This window comes from Protopterus annectens, chromosome 8.part0 (genome assembly GCF_019279795.1).
Source record: "Protopterus annectens isolate FY-2018-M chromosome 8.part0, PAN1.0, whole genome shotgun sequence".
In the NCBI taxonomy this organism is placed as follows: domain Eukaryota; kingdom Metazoa; phylum Chordata; order Ceratodontiformes; family Protopteridae; genus Protopterus; species Protopterus annectens.
In genome coordinates, this window is record NC_056741.1 from 1,371,246,697 (window position 1) to 1,371,263,329 (window position 16,633).

Consider the following 16,633-nt stretch of genomic DNA (forward strand, 5'->3'; position numbering starts at 1 on the left):
CTGTACATGGAAGGAAAAAAAGTTTAGGAGGAAACATGCAATTCAAAGGTCTACAATCAAGCAAATTATTGTAATATTTCAGAGGATAGTACAGATGACTACAGCTAACTGACTCTATTCATCCCTCTCACTACAATCTGACCAAATGAGAGGTATGCAGAATTATGAATCTATTAAAAAAACATAATTTGAAACCCCAGCCTGTGTAGTTCTCTGACCCAAATGTGAGATTCCTGACACACCAAAAAAAGACTATGCAAAGATACGCAAGTAATCTAAAAAGGAAAAATGTTAATACCTTGCAGTCTGGAGCTAGATACTTTGTAAATTTCATTTATGATTTCAACAATCATTTTAATCGGAGTTGCTGGCTACTGAGACTTGTCTGCATATATCAACTGAACACAAGCTGATTTAAGTATACTTTTCTCTGTGCTTATTTAATATTTGATTCAGTAAATATTGTGTGTCTTTGATTCAGTAAATATTGTGTGTCTGTCTATCTGCAGTTAGCTGCCTGAAGTGTGAAAAAGTGTAGCCATCTGGGCTCATTGAAAGTTGTTAGACTGCTTTGAAATTCCTGTGTTAGTGTCAGCCTGGGGTGTTCTGCTTGCATTAAGATCTGTGTTGGTTACATTTCTAGTAATCATTTTAATCAGAGTTGCTGGCTACCGAGACTTGTCTGTATATATCAACTGGACACAAACTGATTTAAGTATACCTTTCTCTGCACTTATTTAAGATTTGATTCAGTAAATATTGTGTGTCTTTGATTCACTAAACATTGTGTGTTTCTATCTGCAGTTATTTCTCCACCCCCCCCTTCCTGTTTCCTGTTGTGGTGTTAATCTTGGTGGCTTTGGAATTTCCCGCCCCTGCTGTAAATCTGTTTTTGCACACTCCTCCTGGACCCATCTCATTTGCTCACTCAACTGGGTACAGTGAGATCATATTTTGATTTCAGATACTCCTACCAGTCCCATCTCCTCTGCTGTGTACAGAGAGAGCACTTGGGAAGGACCCCCAACAGTATCTTAATCTGTTTTGTTTCCTCCCTCTACAAAAAAAAAATTCCACTTCATCTGCTTTACTGTATTTGTGTTTCTTCCTACTTTATTACCTTATTTTGCTTTTGCCTCTTCTTAAAAGTACTCAATTGAATTTATTCTGCCGCCTTTATTACTGCTTGTTAGTAGCCGGATTAAATTGTAACTGTTATTCTAAGGCCTTTGGTTTAAGCACTTGGGCTTCAAACAGTTGTTTTACATTAAGAAGGTTTGTGGTCTGCACTGTTGTGGCAGGACAGGTAGCGTACATCCTTCTAAGTTGGGAACTGCTGATTGAAGGCTCAGTGTCTGTTATTCTAAAAGTGTATTAGTTCTGGGTTAAGCACTTGGGCTTCAGGCCAGTTATTTTACATTAAGAAGGTTTGTGGTCTGCACTCTTGTGGGAGGAGAGGCAAGATTCTGCCCTTCTGAGCTGGGAATTTCTGGTTAAAGGCTTATTGCGCATGCTTACTTGAACTGTTTCTTTATGAAATCGGTATGCCTTGTTTGCTGTAGCATAGACTAGATTCAGGCCTGCTGGATCTAGCTTTGTTTGTATAACTTGTGCACTGATCCAGACCGTCTTTTTTGGAGAAGATTTCTCTGTACTCTTGTGGCAGGAGTCTGCAGATAGAACTTGTCTGATTGAAGACTGCTGGAACAGGGCTCAGTTTTGAGCTTTTTAACTGGTTAATTGGGTAAAGTGTTGTTTTGATTGTATCTGCTCTATTTTCTGAAAAAATATATACTTGTTTCCCACCTTTTTGAACTAGTATAGTCCAGTTTTCAGTTCACTGCTGAATCCAGGGCTGTGTTACAAGTTTCTGTGTTGCCCATACCTTACTTGGATAGAAGGAAGTTTCATTGTTCACCTGTGAGAGAGGGGAGCTTTGAGCAGCTTATCTGTCCCTGGAGGAGTGGTTTCAGCCCAGAAGTTAGTAGTTTATTGACCATTTTGGGCTAATTTCTATCTCTTTCACTTCCCTGCTAAAAAAACGCATTTGCACAATTTTTGCGCTTGTATTCCGCTCAGCAAGTGCCTTCCAGGTATTCTGCTGTCTACAGCAGCAGAGAGACAAAAGAGAAACTTTGGAGTGATTAAGTATAATTTTTCTGGGTTTTTCTGGGTGGGCGGCACAGTGGTGCAGTGGTTAACATTGTCACCTCACAGCAAGAGGTTCTCCGGTTCGATTCTCGGCTGGGATGCCTTCTGTGTGGAGTTTGCATGTTCTCCCTATGTTCGCGTGGGTTTCCTCCGGGTACTCCGGTTTCCTCCCACATTCCAAAGACATGCATCTGGAGCATTTCTCCCCGGGCCTCCGCTGAAAACAGGCTCTGTGGAACCTAGTCGGACTTTCCCGGTCAACAAATGATAAATAAATAAATTAAAATTCTGCTTTTCTTGCCGTCTTAACTAATTTTGCCTAATTCGCCTGTTTTTTTAGCATTTCTGTGATATAAAAAGTTTGTTATTGCTACATACTGTACTTATTTGCTGCCTGCACTTGAATTAAGTCATTTTTGTGTTTAAATAATCTGTTTAACTGTTGTAGGCTACACTCTAAAGTGTGATAGCCTTTTCGTGCACTTAAAGTGTTGTTTTGATTGTATTTGCTCTATTTTCTGAAAAAAAAAAAAAAAAAAAATATATATATATATATATATATATATATATATATATATATATATATATATACTTGTTTCCTGCCTTTCTGAACTAGTACAGTCCAGTTTTCAGGTTATTGCTGAATCCAGGCTGTGTTACAAGTTTCTGTGTTGCCCATACCTTACTTGGATAGAAGGAAGTTTCTCTGTTCACCTGTGAGAGAGGGGAGCTTTGAGCAGCATATCTGTCCCTGAAGGAGTGGTTTCAGCCCAGACGTTGGTAGTTTATTGGCCATTTTGGGCTACTTTCTATCTCTTTCACTTCCCTGCTATAAAAACCACATTTGCACAGTTTTGAGCACTGGGCAGTGCCGGTTAGCTAGAGTTAAACTATTCTCTGCTCCACGAAGTCTACTATTCAATTTTTCCCTTGGAAATAGACAAACCTTCAACTTTAGCACTCAAACTATTCATTTCACAGTCAAGCCCTTGCTTAAAACTCATAGCAAAAACTAATTAACACTAGCATTAGACCCCCTTATACTGTCCAGAAGGACAAGGCTCTCTATTTGTCCCCACCAGCCAATCAGAAAAACAGTTTACTCTGCCTATTCAGGCATGTCCAAAGGGCAGTTTCTGGTGTACTCTCCAGTCTAACTGGTGAATCTGGGCATTTTGAGGCAATGTTACAACTGCCTCATGTACACAGACAACCCTCTCTTCCTACCACCAAACACTAATATATGCGAGAGATGCAATTATACAGCCAAACTGGAGGCAAAGCTCTCTCAATCCAAGACTGGAACTGACAGTCAAAAGGAGAAGGGTAATACTTGCAACACACCACCAGTCTCACATAGACCTAATAAACCAACACCGGCAAATAACACAAATGAATACATGAAAACATACTCAGAGGCTCTAAATAAAAATCTGCAAAAGCAACAGAGACCTCCAAAGCAGACATCCAAGCAACCTCCACACCCTATCACCAACCATTGTGCCACACAATTACAGCCCTTAAGGCAAAACAACATACCCAACACACTAGTAATAGACGACTCTATAGTCAGGCCCATTGATGTCACACTAACTAGGCTGGACAAGGAGAAGGTTACAGTTAGCTGCCTGTCAGGTGCCAGGATCCACCACATAACACAAGCACTCAGGTCACTCCAGAACAAGTACAAATACGACTCTGGATTGTCCATGTTGGTGTGAATGACCTCAGATGTACCTCCCTGGACTACATGAAAAGAGACATGGAAGAGCTCTCTGATCATGTAGCCCAGGCCAGTATGACCCTGACCCTGAGCAGTATCCTGCCCTCACCAAGAATGATGCCACAGTATAAAGAAAAAATGATCAATTTCAACAATTGTCTAAGTTTCTGGTGTCATTCAAAGGAGATCCAGTATCTGTCCGCCTGGGATGACATGCTCGACAAGCCACGTTGCTTCGCAAGAGATGGCTTGCACCTTTCACCCTTAGGCTTTTGAATACTGGCCAAGGCTCTTGCCACCCCCATAGTGCCTTTTTTAGGCAAGGCTCAAAAGACAAACCCACCACCATAAATAGCACAAGTAACCAAAAACTGAGGGTAATGCTACTCAACGCCAGAAGTCTAAACCTCAAAATGCACACACTCGAGGCACTCCTCAGTATGGAGAACATCGACATCTGTGCAGTAACATAAACCTGGTTTAAGATTCCTGAGAGCACCTCAGCACTACTTGGTTATAACTCATGCAATACCTTCCGGCCACAGAACCAGGACCGAAACACAAAAGGCGGGGATGTATCCATATTCATCAAGGATACCCACACCTCCAGGTTAGTGGCGCAGCACAATGCATCAGAGATCATCCATATGCAACTAACAACGGGCAAAACTGCAATCCAAATTGTAACTTGCTACAGATCACACACCATGACCCAGGACCCCCATTCCGCATTTCTGGAGACACTGGGAAATATAACGGTCCTACCAAACACACTAATACCTGGTGATTTCAATTACCCAAACATAAACTGGGATAACTACTCAAGTACTAACTCCCTTGTCCAACGCTTCCTAGAATTTATAAACTTGAATACCCTGGATCAACTGGTCAACACCCCCACCAGAGGGAACAACATATTGGACCTGGTCATCACCAACATGGGCGACCGGTATTCCACACTGGAGGTCAACCCCTCGCTGGTTAGATCAGACCACAGACTAATCACTCTGGATATCCACATTCCGCCCCCCATCCCCAATCAAGAAAACCACCATTAAAAACTTTTCAAAAGCATACTTCACATTACTTAAGACCGAGATGAAAAGGTTCACAGCCCCCATACTAAAGGACAATGCTGTCAAAGCTGCTAAAACCTTTACAAAGGCACTCTATGAGCATCTGCAGGAATGCATGGATCGTGCTATCCCAAGAAAAAACAAGACTCACTACTCCAAGAAAAAGAAACCAGTCTGGTGGACCCCTGCCATAAACAAGCTATACAACAGAAGGAAGAAACTAGTACAGAAAAGAGTAAAATCCCAAGAAGGAAAGACATCCCTGAGCAGTATCAGCAAGAAACTACGATCCCTCATTAAATCATCCAAGCCTAGTTTCGAAAGAAAAATTGTCAATGACTCCAAAGATAACCACAAAGCGTTCTTTAGCCATGTCAAGAACCTAAGTGGAAACTCTCAGATCTGCTCTGGGTTAGTGTAGAATGGCACAAAATACACTAAACCGACTGATATTGCCAACATTCTGGCAGACAGGTTTAGTGCAAACTTCACCCCCCTCTCACTCCCTAAAGGGCCCATAACCATACCAGAAGAATGTAGGGCCCCATCAGTCACCGACACACAGGTTAAAACAGCCCTATCCAAAGCCAAAAACACAGCTTCAATGGGATCGGATGGTGTCCCAGGCTGTGTCTTACAAGAGCTCCAAAATGAACTAACCACTCACCTAAACAGACTGTTCAAACTCAGCCTCTCTACAGGCTACGTACTCACAGAGTGGTGCACAGTAACAGTTGTCCCACTCCACAAAGGTGGAGCCACAACACACCCTGGGAACTATTGCCCTATAAGCCTGACTACCCTGGTCTGCAAAGCTATGGAGCGCATCATCATGGAACTCATTAACAGAGACATTGGGAACCTTCAAACCTTGGACCCTACCCAGTTTGGCTTTGTTAAGGACAGATCATGCCTCCTAAACCTGGTGGACTTCTTTGAGACAGTTACCATGGCATTAGACGAGGGAAAGGAGGTCCACACAGCCTACCTAGACCTTGCAAAGGCTTTTGACACCATTCCCCATTCTAGTATTATAGACAAGCTCACCAGCTTGAACATAAACCCCTACGTCATGAGATGGGTTGCCAACTGGCTCATGGATAGAACCCACATGGTGAGAGTTACAGGCTCTACGTCTGAATCTAAACCGGTTACAAGTGGCGTCCCCTAGGGCTCCAGTCCTAGGACCCCTCCTGTGCGGTATATACTTCTCAGAGGTACAGGCAAGCATAGGAGGACTATGGCTGACCAAGTTCGCAGACGACTGCAAACTAGGGGCCATAATTTATTCTTCGGTTGATACAGACACCCTCCAGCCTGGTGTCAAAATCATGGCCTCAAGCTAAATGCCAAAAAGTGCATAGTCATCCCCTTTGGAAAAAATAAAGTACCTGCGAACTACCAAATAGGTGGTAGTCCCCTAAATACAGAAGATGTAATAAGGGATCCGGGGACCCAAGTAGATAGTAATCTCTCCTTTGACAATCATATTGCCAAGGTGGTTAGAAAATCCTTCTATGTGGCCCACCTAATCACAAAAGGGTTCGCATATAACAAAACAGGTTATTGTGCCTCTCTACTCATCACTCATTAGACCCATCATAGAATACAACGCCCCATTTTGGATGTACCTTACAAGACACCTGCAACAGCTGGAAAAACCACAAAAGTACCTCACCAAGAATATTACTGCCCTCAAACAGATGCCCTATGCAGCCCAACTCAAGAAACTCCAGCTGTACTCGGTTGCATACCGCTTACTCAGAGGTGATCTCTGCCTGACATACAAGGCCATGTCCAATCCAGAATTGATGGACATGCTCCACCTAAAAAAAAAACAAATCCTGGAGAGCCACACACTCTAGAGATATAAACCTCATCACAACAATAAATAGGACATGCTGGAGGGATAGATTCATGTCCCAGAGACTCCCCCATGCTTTGGAACAGGATTCCATATACATCAGGCAGAGCCCCTCACTAACACTCTTCAAGAGAAACCTTGACGGGTGGATGGGAAACAGAAAATGTACCGCGGGGATCACTGCAGTGGCTCTGCTGGACAATGGTGCAGGGAACTAATGGCTCTGCTGGACAGAGGCACAGGGAACTAATCTAAGGGGGTGGCGAAAGCCAACACATTCTGGCTAGGCTTATAAATGACCTTGAGCTTATAAATGACCTTGGGCAGATAGCCTAGTACTTACCTATGAACCTATGAACCTAAATACCTTTGAGACAGTGGATAACCCAAACAGTAATGCAGAAAAGCAAAAGTGTGACCCAGATACAGAAAACTTTAAAAAAACGGTCTACCCTCATGTGTGCGTATTGCACACGGGCAAATAGCAATTGTCTGAAAGGCAGTTTGCAAAGTTTGCAAATGCTGAACGGAAAAAGGTTTGAATGTGCTGTGAGTGAATGCACAGTGACATTCGCTCATGGCACATTCGACATTTTGGGGTGGATTGCACTATAGTGGGGATCAGAAAATGGTCCCTTTCCCCACTGTAGTGCGATCTCGGAGTTAGAATATTAAGGTGGGGGGGGGTGTGCAGGGAGTCTTGACCTCCTGCTTTACACTTCATTAGATTTTTTTTTCGACATTAATGTTCGAAAATCAGCAAATCTGATTTTCGATTTGCTGATTTTCGAACATTTAAAACTGTTGCTGTTTTCATTTTCGTGGTTACGAGTCGCTCATATGAGCAATCGCACCACTGTGATTCAGCTTTGTAAACTTAAACCTTAAAAAACATCTGAAATCTGGAGCTATAGGAATGTAATGGAAAACATCAATTAAATTTAGGGTCATCAAAAACTTAAGATGGGGAATAAGAGGTAAAAGTGTGTGAAGAGATAACATTTTTAAACTGGAAACTGTCACAAACTGGTTTAAAAAGGAAAGTTCCAGAACTAGTTTTCATGAAGTTTCTTCCTTCAGCACCAGAAACATTATTCAATAAAACACTTTCCTGTCTAAGATGCTGAATGACAGGTGGTAAAAGAGAAGTTTGATTGGGTGGATGAAGTAGGATCCCTTGCAAGGAAGGAAGAAACTCCCACTACCATATGTAGCCATGATGAATCATTTTAAGAACCCAATTTGAATGAAACTATCAGTTGCCAAAAACAGAAAAGATGCTTCAGACTTTTGGGGAGGATTAAAGGCTTGCCAGAGTAGGACAGGGACATTCTGAAGAGAGTCATTCAGACTTGCTAGATTGTCCATTATTCTTTCTATCTCTTCCTTTCTTCTTGGAGCCTCCCTGCCATTGTTTGTCAAAAAATTTCTTACTAACAACTTGCTGTGTCTATTTTACTTTTCATAAAATGTTGTAGAGGTAGTATTAAACAGGTTGACAAACTTGGAGAAGGAAGGTTGACAAATGTGTGAAATTCCCTGAATCAACTTGCCTCTCTCATCAAACTTTTTGAAGACTTCTGCAGCGGATGGTCCAAAGAATACCTCTCTGACAAAAGGAGAATTCAAAATTTCAGATTTAACATCCTGCGGAAGGTTTTGGCCATGAAACCAACCAAGCCTCCTCATAACAGTTCCAGTAGGAGCAGCTCTGGAAGTGGCATCAGCCAAATCATAAACACATTAAAAATAGTGGGTAGCCAAATGAAACACAAATGTTTTTCCTCAGATGAGAGAAACAAAGCCTTAATGTTCCTCATATTCTCAAAAAAGGCAAGCATAAACTTCAGCATATGAGCTTGACAATTAAGAATTAATTCTAAATTAGGAATTCTAAAAATAAGTTTTACAGAAGAGTGCACTTTTTCCCAAACCTATTAAAAGATTTCCTATCCTTGTCAAGAGGGATGGGAATGGCAATAACCAGATGTTTAGCAGCAGCTCAGTTTACCAGAGAAATCACTGCTGAGTCTGATCTGCAGTTTAAAAATAAAAGCTTATAAGACTGAAGAACTTTATACAACCTATCTGGTTTCTTTGGGGCAGCAAGTTGGCTGTCAGGCAAGTTGAGGCTGTAATAAACACATCCTCCAGTGCTGAAAGAACATGAGGGACTGGAGTAGGTTCAGCAAATCCTAAATGCAGTTAATCATAATATTCTTTAAGAGCTACTGAAAGATCATTATGTTCCCACTAAAACAAATGATTCATTCTGAAGATTGTTTCTGAAAAAGAAAATCCTTTGAAGGGACTGTCATAAGTGACTTTCCTCAGAATCAAAGCCTGAGGAGAGAAAAAAAAACAGAAATATCCCTTCGCAATCATTTTATGGTTCAAAATCTTGACCCTCTTCAGAAAATGAAGAATCCTTTTATCTTTTACCAGAAACACCAGAAAATGAATGGTCCAGAACTGAATCCCGGGCTAAGTCCAATAAATCACTCCTGTCCAAAGTAACAGAGATTCAGACAACAAAAGACATATGCATAATTTTTTTGCTTCTTTTTGACCAGAATTTCTGAAGATAATGATCAACTTTTCACGTGCAAAACCTATCTAGGGACAGGCACTCCAGTCTGGCTAGGCAGAGAAAAATTTCCCACTCCTCCTTCCAAGACCAATAAGAGTGGTTCTCCTTTGCCCTCCAAAGGACATATCTAACCCCTGGTCCTTTGGGGCTGTAGGGGTTATACCAGAGGGAGCCATGGAAAAAGATGAATGGTCTGAAGAACCAGAAATGGCCACAGAAGAATCATCCATCTATCAGTGATTGAGGCACTGAGCCTGTTGAAGTGGCAAAGGCTGATTGATCATTTTTTTTGTGTGGTTAGAAAAAGGAAGAAATTATTATAACTAAAGAACTGGTAGATTTGTCCATGGTAAAGCCAAAAAAGATGCCCGATTCATGGGGAAGCCTGGCAGCCATAATATGTGTGAAACAAATAAGTATGAAAAAAGTAATTTTTTTTATCAAAAAAAAAAAAAAAAAACAGTGAAAGCACTTTAAACACAAACCCAGTCTCCAAAAGTAAAATAACAAAACTTTTACCACGGAAAATAGTTTTAACTTAGTTTTAACAACTTTTTCCCCCCACAAAAGTAAAAAGTAATGTTCCTGTGTAAATGTTACTGAAGGTCATGTGACACCCTATAAAACTCTTTTTTTCCAAGCTTAAAATTATTAATTTCAGAGGAAATGTTCATTTTCTGTCATAAACTTAAAAAGTGGAAGATTTGTTTCAGAAGGTGACTTACTTATTCAGTAATACTGATCACTGTTGCAGTATTCCTTACATATGGATTGTCACCACTTTTGTCCAATCAGGGTACCAAAGCTTCAATTTCCCAAGGTCGTATGTTCAACAGATGACCTCAGATCACATGCATATGGGTATATAGCTGGACATACAAGCAAGAACCTCAGACTCTCTCCAAGCCAGCGGTATGAAGGCTACCGACAGAGTGAGACCGGTCAGCTAGGAGGGGTGTATCTTTAACAGGTAAGTAAACTCCTCTGATTCCACATAGCAGAGAAGAGATTAAAGCAGAGGGGGAGAAGGGGAAGAAGTTGTTTGAAGTAAGTCATAAAAGAGAGGTAGGAAGGAATACTGCAACAGTCATCAGTAGGATCTGTTTTATTATGGTAAGTTCTTACACAATTCATCGATGGTGCCCTGATTCAGGAGGCCCTAAATAATGGGAGTGAGTAGAGATAGCTGGTTGTTAGGAGGATGAGGCATGCATTTTACAGGAGGGATACTTTCCCAGGATACAGCATAACCATCCTTGATGATAGATAGCACCCATTTGTTGGTGGTAATGGTTTCCCACCAGGCCAGGAAGAATAACAGTCTTTTGGAAAGAGGAGTTAGGGGACTGAGGGTAAGAGAGGGGGTGCTGCAAAGGTAGTCACAGATTTTTATTTCCAAAGGGAGGCCTCCCAGATGGAGGTTCCCTATGAGGTTTGTCAAAGTACCTTTTTCCTAGAGGGGGGGGGGTTCCTCTGTTTTTGAGTTGCCCTAGGGTACCTTCTGAGGAAGGATGTAGATTCTGTGGTACCTAGGAACTGAGAAGAGTAGAATATGTCTGCAGTCTTTCATAGTCTTACCTTGGTCTTGGAGAGTTTTGAACAGAGTAGCAGCCTGAGGACCAAACAGCAGGTCTTCATCCAAGGGGGAATCAAACAGTTTTGACTTGAAATCCTCAGGAATAGGCTGGCAATGAGGCCATGCACATCTGGGAATAACAGACCCAGTAGCTGCTGCTCTAGAAAAATCATCCACAGCATCATAACTTCACTTAATGCTGAGTCTGGCTACTTAAGTGGCTTGGGAAAGTAGATTCTGCATCTGCTGCTTTGATTCTGCAGTTGGAGGGTCCAGCATAACTTTGTTTAAGGACTGAAGTACAGAAATCAAATATTTTGTCATTTGAGTCTGGTAAACACCCTAAAGGCAAGGTTAGAAGTGGTTTATACCCTCTTTCCCCACCTAGCCATAGCTCTACCATCCTTGTCTGTAGGTAGGTTATTAGCACTAGGTAAGAGCTTAAAGGGCTTATCTGAAGCAAGAAATACAGCAGAAGAGTCTCCACAGGACTCTTGTATAAGTATTTTAGGTCATCAGGCACTTTGTAAAACCTGTCTGATCTTTTAAGTCCTAGTGGTTGAGAGTCAGACACTGAAGAGGTAGACTAGAAAGGGTCTTGGAAAGCCTCAAGCAGTACCTCTTTTGAATGTCAGAGATCTAAGTGGATTGCTATTCAAAATGTTTCCTCATGCTTTAGACAGTGTCCCCAAGGAAGCTTCCTCAACAGGGGAATCCAGAGACAGGGAATCCTCTTCCTTCAAAGAAATTTGCCCAGGAGAATGCAACTGAGAAGAATAATCCAAAGAGTGATCTGAATCATAATCTTGTTCTTCTTCCTCTTCTTCTTCAGTAGACGCCATAGTAGGTTTTTGAGGTGCAGCCTGTGTTTGTGGAGAGCCAAAGGAGGGGGGTTTCCAAGTCATAATAGCTCTGAACAAAGACTGGGAGAAATCTATCCACTCCATTTCTCTAGCTCCTGAAGGAGAGGCTATGTCTAGCTTTTTTTTTTTTTGAGTGTGATGTCCATCAGGATGAGACATAGAGGTTTGAAACCTGGCTTAACCTCTGTTAAAGTACCTGGAATCTCTTCTCTAATTAATATTTTGAGAGGTGCCATGAGGGCCCTTAGAAATGATGAGTTGTGGTTTGTTGGACATTTCAGCAGTCTGTCAGGCTTCATGAGCCATACAAAGCTCTGACAGGGTATCAGTAGCAGACAACTAAAAGGTAACCTGGCAAACTGCTGGTTCTGCAACTTCAGTGGGTACACCAGAGTCCAAAACACTACAATGCGTATTTGTTCTGGGCTTCTTAAGCTTCTTCTTAGGTGGAGGAAAGATGTCTAGAGATGCAGATACTGCCATCTTGGACTGGGCTAGGTGTTTAAGATGCTGAGTTTCTAGAAAGGTGTTGAGACAGGAAAGCCTCAACTTAAGGGTTTTGACGAAAAAATACTGACAAATGGATCAATATTTCTAATCGTGTTATGGGACTAGACAGAAAAGGCACTTAGTGTGCAAGTCCTTGTATAGAATCTGCCTACTGCACTTGCTAGTTGACATTGAACAAATCTGAACAAAAATAGTGTAAGCCAAAAAGAAAAAGTAAGGTTCCACAACAGGGTACTTATCTGAGAAAATGATCAAGTTAAGCAATGATACCAATGGCCAAACAGCGATCAGACTGATGGAGGCATGACCTGCAATTCATGCTGATGGCAAGATAGTCTGGGCTTCTCACTTATGCGTCCATTTGTATAACACTACAATTGTGAGGTGACACCATGTGTCACACGTAAAACCTTGGGAAGGTGAAGCTTTAGTATCCCGTCCAGATATCAGTGAGGACAACCCATATGTCAGGAATACTGCAACAGTGATTTCAGTCAGGGCATCAGCATTAGCTGACTGACAATCCTCAAAAGTTCACAAGAGGAGAGTTCTTCGGCAGCAGGAAAGCTCTGAAGGGCTTGGTGCCCAAGCAACTCTTTTTCTATAGCTCTGCATGAGATGACTAATAGTTTAGATATGTGGAAGTTACCCTTAAGCTTTGGAAACTCTCTGGCTGTTATATCCTTAGCAGGATATAACCCATATAGCTAAGATTACTACAGCAGTGATCAATACAATGAACATCCCCTGGTTCAGTGGGCCAGTTTTGCCTTCAGGTTTGAATTCTTCAGTGCCACAGTAGCCTTTTGGATGCATAGCTGTGTCCTGCCCAGGATACAACAACTGGCTAACTTTCAAAAGTTCTGGCTTCCTCCCCCACGTTCACTCTGTTTGTTGATTAATTAGCCCTGTGGAGGGAAATCAGCAGTCAGAGGGAAGCTTTCTTTGGGACTTTCTTGCCCATAAATAAAGCAGGAGTGTACTCATCCTGAACTTCAAAATGTTTATATCCCTACAAGTAACTATATACACAAGAAGCGGGGTGGAGGGTGGGTGTAATTACTGCAGCAATAAGGAATTCGAACAGCTACTGTTATGGGTAAGTACACTTTACACAACTGTATCATGGTCATCAGTCTCACTGCTGCAGTAGCCTTTAGGTTACATGGGCTTATGACTAAAGTCTATCCAACCTGGGAGGAGGACGAATATGGCTCTAGGAGCCCCTTCAGAATGGACAAAGCAAAGCCCGTCCAGGACCTTTGAAAGAAATCCAGCTTGTAATGCTTTGTAAAAGTATGAAAAGAGGACCAAGTAGCTGACTCTAGAACATTTCCAGAGCCCTCTCCTTTCCATTATGCCACTGAAGAAGCCAAGGGCCTAGTGGAAATGATTTACTGTGGCAGGTATAAAAAAAGGCAATGGCTGAGGACAACCATCTCTAAACAATCTGTTTTCACAGGTTCTCCTTTCTTTGTCCCACCACAAAAATAAATACCTGATTTGCTTTTCTAAAGGACTTAGTTCTGTCAAGATAGTACCAGAGCTATCTATGCCATCCAGAATATGTAAAATCCTTTCTCCCTAGTTCTTAGGATCTGGACAGAAGACCAGGAAATAGATGGATTGATTCAAAATAGACTGTGAATCTACTTTGGGCATGAATGAGGGACTTGCTCTTAATGAAACCATATCTTTATGATAAACAGAGAGGACTCACCCACACTCTTTTTGGACATGTCAGACCAAAGAAAAGAACAGTTTTCCACGTAATGAACCTCAAATCTGCCCAATGAGCTGGTTCAGATGGAAAGGTGGTCAACTTTTGCAGCACAAAGTTAAGATCCCGAGAAGAAGCAAACTGTTTACAAGGAGATCTCAGGTGTAAAACTCTCTTCAGAGACTCTTTGATTAAAAACAAAGAAGAATGAGGAGTATCCATGGGGAGACATAGTGAAAAGGATGCAAGATTAACTCTGATAGAGGAATAAAAGTGTCCAGAAGGTAGTAACTCACACAAATATTTCATCATCAGTGATACATATTCCCAGATAACTAGAAAATATTTTCCATTTGCAAGTATAAGATATCCTATTCAGAAGCACAGGTAGGGTGTGGTGAAAGGGGCCACCACCCCAGGCACAAGATGCTAGGTATGACTGGCAAGAGACATGTGTTTTTTTTTAATTTTTTGGTCCTCACATAAACAGGACGGGCAGTATAGGATGCGGGTATCAAGACCTGGTGCTCTTCCTTAGGAGTAAAAAGCACTACATTACACAACAGCCCTTTCTCTCTCTCATGCATAGATAGTGAGGTTGTCAGGACCTGGTGATCCTCCTTATGAGAGAAGGAAGGAGCATCAGAATTTGAGAACAGACCTTTTTCTTTTCCTTTCACATAGTGTATGAGGGTGTTAGAATCTGACACTGCTCAGGGGAAGAGCATGGGATCAGAGAATGGAATTTTCATTTTTTATTTTTTTTGCACTCCTCAACCTAGCCTTGTGGGGCATCAGAAAGGGGAGCACCACTTGGCCCAAATGAGTCAGCTACAGCTCTGTTCCAAGTACTGGGTTTTATTGCCTCCTTGAGTACCTTCTGACATATTTATGAAAGAGGTACTTAAAATGTATGAGAATTGAATCATTCAAGCAGTAAGCTGAAGTTGATTGAGACCGGGGTGTATCAAACTTCCCTTGTCATGTGTGAGTAGGTCCAATTTGTAAGGAAGCTTGTGGTAATTCCCCTTAGCCAATTCCATAAGAAGACAAGACCAATGTTACCTATGCCAAAAGGAGGGTCACCACAGTGATTTTTTGAGAGTCTTTCTGAATCTTAAGAATTACCCAGGATATCAGGGAAAGAGTGGAAAAGCATAAAGAAACATTCCTGACCACAGAAAAAAATACATCTGCTCTCTAGGCTTGCTTGCAAGGAGTCCTGGAGCAGAATTTGTTCAGTTGTCTGTTATGAAATGGGTGAACTGATCTATCTAAGGTTTTTTCCACAGTTGGATCAGTTCCTGGAGGACACTATCATTCAACTTCCATTCATGACAGTCTGCCTAGTCCTTCTCAACATGTCTGCCACTGTGTTTTGCTCTGACTGCATGTAAGATGTTTGGAGAGTTAAGGAATGTTGTAGAGCTAACTCTCAAGCTGTCAAGCCCTCATAGACAGCGTGTACAGAGTCGGATCTTGTGTCCCATTGTCTGCTTATGCACCACATAACAGTGGTGCTGCCTGTAATTACCTGCAGAGATCTTAGGGACCACAGGTGATGAAGAGACATCAAGGCATGAATCACTGCCAACAGCTCTTTGATATTTATTTGCTTTGATCTGTATGAAGAATTCCACAGGCCTTGGACCTTCACCCGATGGAAACTGCCCCCAAGTGAAATCTGTTACACCTGTGGTTACAGATTGGCTTGAGGTATGAGGTCAAGAGGGAAGACCAGGATTCATTTTTATTTGGTGTCTGCACCAGTGCACTTCCTTTTTGACAAAGTCCATATTCGGAATCATAAATTTTACTGGATGCAAATGTTGGGTTCATGTATTTATTTTTAGAAACCACTTAATTTTTCTCATATGTAAATTTGTGAGAGGAATCATGAGAATCATAGATGCCATGAACCCTAGGACTGAGAAATTATCTTTCAGAAGTCTGAGATTGACTGCAGAAGCTCAGGAATGTTTTCAGATAAAAATCCACCTTTTCCCGTATCACGAAAGTTTTTTGCTGAGAGTTCTGTAAAATAACCCAGAAAGATAATCCTGTGTGACAGAGGTCAAAGAGGATTTCTGAACATTTACCTGGAATCCCAGATTGATCAGAAGAGAAGAGAAGAAACACATTCTAAGGACTTTTGACATTTGGGAAAAGTCTTTACAAAGATAAGTAAGTTGTCTAAATAAGGAAATATGCAAATGCCATTCAGTCTGCAATGAGCTATGACTGGAGCTAGACAATTTGTAAGCACCCTGGGAGTTGCAGATGAGAAATTTCTTGAAGCCAATGGCTAATGGAATGTGATGATATGCATCCTTTAGATCTATCGTCACCGAAAAATATGGGGGGGGGGGGTGAGAGGTAACACATTCTGAAGTGCCAACATCTTGAATTTTGGTACTTTCACATACAGAGATTTAGAAAGGAACTGGTCCAAGAAGGTTCTTTTGTTGGTACCAGAAACGTTCCGGAATATAAGCCATTGTCCATTTAATCTAAAGGCACTGGTTCTATGACTCTTATGGTGAGTAAGTGCTAAAGAACC

At 41.6% G+C, this 16,633-nt stretch overlaps 1 protein-coding gene across 1 annotated transcript in view; it reads right to left on the reverse strand.

The window, feature by feature from the left end:
- The window catches only part of DSCAML1 (DS cell adhesion molecule like 1), a 1,743,400-nt gene that overhangs the window by 420,508 nt on the left and 1,306,259 nt on the right, over positions 1-16,633 (reverse strand). The window lies entirely within an intron of this gene.